At 39.3% G+C, this 4,342-nt stretch overlaps 1 long non-coding RNA gene across 1 annotated transcript; it reads right to left on the reverse strand.

The window, feature by feature from the left end:
* Positions 1 to 203: 203 nt before the first annotated feature.
* LOC138159032 (uncharacterized) lies at positions 204 to 3,776 on the reverse strand. The gene is made up of 4 exons (XR_011167779.1): positions 3,686 to 3,776; positions 1,947 to 2,102; positions 1,152 to 1,252; positions 204 to 485 (listed from the first exon to the last, which is right to left on the reverse strand). It is a non-coding gene; the product is annotated as an uncharacterized lncRNA (long non-coding RNA).
* Between the last annotated feature and the right edge of the window lie 566 nt (positions 3,777 to 4,342).

The following is a 4,342-nucleotide window of genomic DNA, read 5'->3' on the forward strand; positions in this document are numbered from 1 at the left end:
ATTTTTCAACAATTTGGACACTTTAATTTGTTTTTCATTGGTGTCCAATTTGTTTAAGTCAGAATGTTTTGATTTGAAATGGCAACAAAAATTGTATTCCTTCGGAACAGCTATTTTCTGCAAACAAGGCACAATATTTTGTCCCTCATGCAAGTGAATAAGTGTCTATTTGTCCAGTCTGGATTAATCACTCTATGTTCTGATTTAATCTTCTGTTTCTTTTAATCACTCATTTTACAAAGTCACCCCAAAAACTTTAATGTTAGAACCAAAAAATCTCCACAGCAACTGTTCACGTACAAAGAAATACTGAGCTGAGTGTCTGACTTTGGATAGGATGCCAGACACTCATGTAGCTTGGAGGGTGGCCATGTAGCAAAGAAGGGGAAGAAGCCCACTCATTGATGCCATTTTTCTTGTAGTGGGCATCAGCTATGTTGGGTTGTGGCTGCATTCACTTTGTCCCTGTTCAACACCAGTAATAACTGAAAGAAAACACAGCAAAAAGGTACAACTATCACTTCTCTCAGACAGATTGGTGATGGTTCATTGCTGTGGATCACATGACAAATAGGAGAGGGTATGCAGTGGTAACCCACCTGCCAAATTACACAATGGGCACAATAGTGACTAGTGGGTAGCAGGTTAAAGCAGGGCACAGACAAAGCTCTCGGTACATCTTCACCTTATTTTACAATCTCTCCATTTTTTTTGCGGATTACCCAAAATCCTTTGGTGGGCTGCAAATGGCCCATGGGCCATATGTTGTGCAGGCTTGATGTATGGGCATGGTGCATGGGTAAAGGTATAGCCAGTGCTACAGATTATGCCTAGGGATGCAGTATCACCTGGAGAGAGGCCCTAATAAGAACAAATAAAATGGGAAGTGTATGGGATAAAGGGATCCAGCAAAAAGAGAAGTTTGTTCAACGGGAATCCCAGACACCACAGTGGGACGGGTGGGGTAAGGTGGAGGAGGATGTGGATGAGACAACAGGCAGAGGCGTGTGTCTGGCACTTGAGTAGTGCGAGGACAGGGAAAGTAACAGGTGGGGAGAGTTTGCCAGCCATAAGGTTCATCATGGTCGCAAATGACGAAGGATGCTCATGGGCGTGAAGGGATGCTGTTACCAGTCAAGAACCAGAGTTACCATGCTTTGGTCACTCCCAACTGCTCTTCCGTTCTGTCTGGCTGAGGTCCTCCAGCTGCAAAAGGCCATGGGCACAGCCTGGCCAATAAAAGAGAGAGAATCTTAAGGGGAAAATGGAAAACAAAACAAAAAGTAGAAATGAAGAGATTCCAGTTCCATAAGATCAGAAACTAAATTTTAAGTAGTAATCATCAAAACCATTTTGTACTAGTTAAAAAAGCACAAAGTTAATCAGTGAAATAAACTAAGTGAACAAGATCCATAAGCAATCAAACACAGTAGCCTAGTGTTTGGTAAGCCCAGGCATATGAACCATTAGATTAAGGAATGAATACCTATTTGGCAGGAATTAATAGCAAAACTGACAAGCATTTAGGCAAAAATCAAGCTCAGACCAGCAGCTTACAATATATCACAAAAAAAGGAAATTAATATAAAACCTAAATATATAAAAGGTCATATTTTTATAAGTAGAGGAAAATTAAAGGATGCTGGGAAGAAATTATTAACTAAAACAAAAGGGCTATAAAGGTGATCACAGAAGATACAATAGTTTTGATTATATAAAATAAAATTTTTCCACAAACAAAATCACTGTAGTTAGAATAAGATAAATGACAAATGGGGGGAAATATTGCCAGCACGTATCTCTGGTAAAGTTCCAATTGACAGCAAAGCTATAGAAAAGTCAGCAGAACATAGCATGTAAAGAGTTGGCCTCAGAGTCAAGAAAACCTATGACCTAGAACCACTGCCTCAAACTCTTACTGGTCAGATGATACATTGTCACTTAACTTTTAAGCGTCCCCAAGCAGCTCTCAAACTATAAATTTCAGAACAGTTGCTAATCTTCATTGGTAGAGAGAATTTCTTTTCCAGGAGTCCACTTCACCGATGAAATCACAGGATCAGTCCAATATCCTAGATATTTAGGATATCAATTCAAATATACTATAAAGAAAAAGTCCAAGAATATAAAAGATAGCTTTTAAAAGAGATTCTATCAATAACCACATGAAAGAATGTCCCTAGTCACTAATAAGAAAAAAAATTAAAACAATTCCACACCCAGCCAATTTACAAAGGTAATGAAAGACAAAAGTCATAATTTGTAAATGTTAGGATTTTGGCACAGGAGACAGGAATATTAACACATTATTTGAGGAACTGAGAATTCGCCCAGCCGTTCTGAAGGACTTAGAATTATACTAGAAAAGTCCCTACATTGTACATACTCTTTGATTTGATAATATCAATGCTAGATATCTACCCCAGCATCCAAGACAGAAAGAAATGTCCTATATATATAGAAATATTTGTCAGCTCAGTAGCAAAGAACTAAAAATTAAGTGGGTTCCCTTCACTGAGGAATTGGCTGAACATATTGTGGAGCCTGAATGTAATAGAACATTATTAGTCCATAAGAAACTATGAATATGAAGGAATTCGTAGAAAGTTAGATTGAAAATGTGATTGCGATGGAATACTCCAGTGCTATGAGAAATGATGAGCTCAATGATGTTAGAACCATAGATAGACTTGCATAAAATAATGGAGAGCAAAATGAACAGAACCAAGGGAATGTTTTGTACAATAGGCAATATTATTTTAAGAACAACTTTGAGGGGCGGCTAGGTGGCACAGTGAATAGAGCACCAGCCCTGTAGTCAGGAGGACCTGAATTCAAATCCGGCCTCAGACACTTAACACACGCACACAAAAAAACTAGCCATGTGACCTTGGGCAAGTCACTTAACCCCAATTGCCCTATTTCTCCCTCCAAAAGAAAAGCCAAAAACAAAAAAAAAAACTTTGAGCAAGTAAGTCATTTTGACTATCACAAATACCCAGTTAACTACAAAGGACATATGAAGGAAGATGCTATCTGCATCCACAGAAAGAACTGATAAATAGAAGTATATATAGAATGATTTTACACATATACATATTTGTGTCTAATGGTAGGCATCTCTAGGGCAAGGGGAGGAAAGAAGAAAAAAAGGGAAACAATTACATGATAACTATATATTTAAAAAGGAATAGAAGTAGTATATAATATATTTGAAGTTTCATGTGCAATTATCTTTTATTATACTTTGTTATGGAAATGCTTGTTTTATTCTATAAATTAAAAATTAAAAACCTATAAAAGGAAAAAACTTAGACTGAGGTAGACAAGTCATAGAAATTGGACTGAGGCAGAGCAAAGGGAGATCAATATATATAGTAATTCTTCAAAAAAAAAAAGCACTGAAAGATCTCTGATCGATACAGTGGCTAATCATGACTTCAAAGGACTGATTGTGAGCATGCCTCTTTCCTTTCAGTAGTGTCCTGTATAGGTGCTGAAAAAGGCATAGCTTGTCAGACATGGCCAGTATTTTATCAAGGTTTCTCTGTTGGGACTAGTGGGGAATATTGATAAGGAAGTCATACGAGGATAAAAGAAAAGAAAAAGGAAGGAAATGAGCATTTATTAAGCTTATATGCACCGGAGAGTATATGAGTATGTGGCATATTCAGGGAAGACATACCTCTGATATGGTTCTGAGCCCCTTTCAGGACTGCTCATTCACCTTTGGTGTCCACCTTTCACCCACCTCTCACCTACAGCTCCAGGAAGCTGTAGTTTCTTCAAAGTGGCCACACCCTGGCAAAACCATCTCAGCAAACAGGCTAAACCAAGCCGAGGGTAACCTCAAACCCGTTGGTGTGTTAAGATGACGTCTACCCCAATCATGTGATCATTCCCTCAAGAGCATAAGCAGATGAGAATGATTTGTTCCAATGGCCACAGAGGCGGCTGAAGCCGGTGCTGTGGAGCGGTCCGAGCTTAGTCAGACGTTGAAGACTCCCTGGTTGTCCATTGTATCCTGGGCCATCCCCAGTCATCCTGACTTTTGTCTCGCCACCAAACTTCAATGACTCTGGAAGAGAAAGTGAGACTGATTATTTTGTGCGACTGCCTCACTTACATACAATCCATACACAAGTCAAGGCATCGCTCCATGGTGTCATTGGTCCTCTTCCAAAACAAAGGCAGATCAACAACCGTGCACCAGGCCCTGTGCTAAGCACTTTACAGCTCCACCCTGCAAGGGAGGTGCTGTTGTCATGTCCATTTTACACTTGAGGAAACTGAGGCAGAGATTAAGCCGTTTGCCCAGGATTGAGTAGCTAGCAAATGTCTT

The sequence above is a fragment of the Petaurus breviceps genome, unplaced genomic scaffold, assembly GCF_028583685.1.
Source record: "Petaurus breviceps papuanus isolate PSGF00001 unplaced genomic scaffold, PetGlider_PUasm1.0 175, whole genome shotgun sequence".
NCBI classification, from domain to species: Eukaryota; Metazoa; Chordata; class Mammalia; order Diprotodontia; family Petauridae; genus Petaurus; species Petaurus breviceps.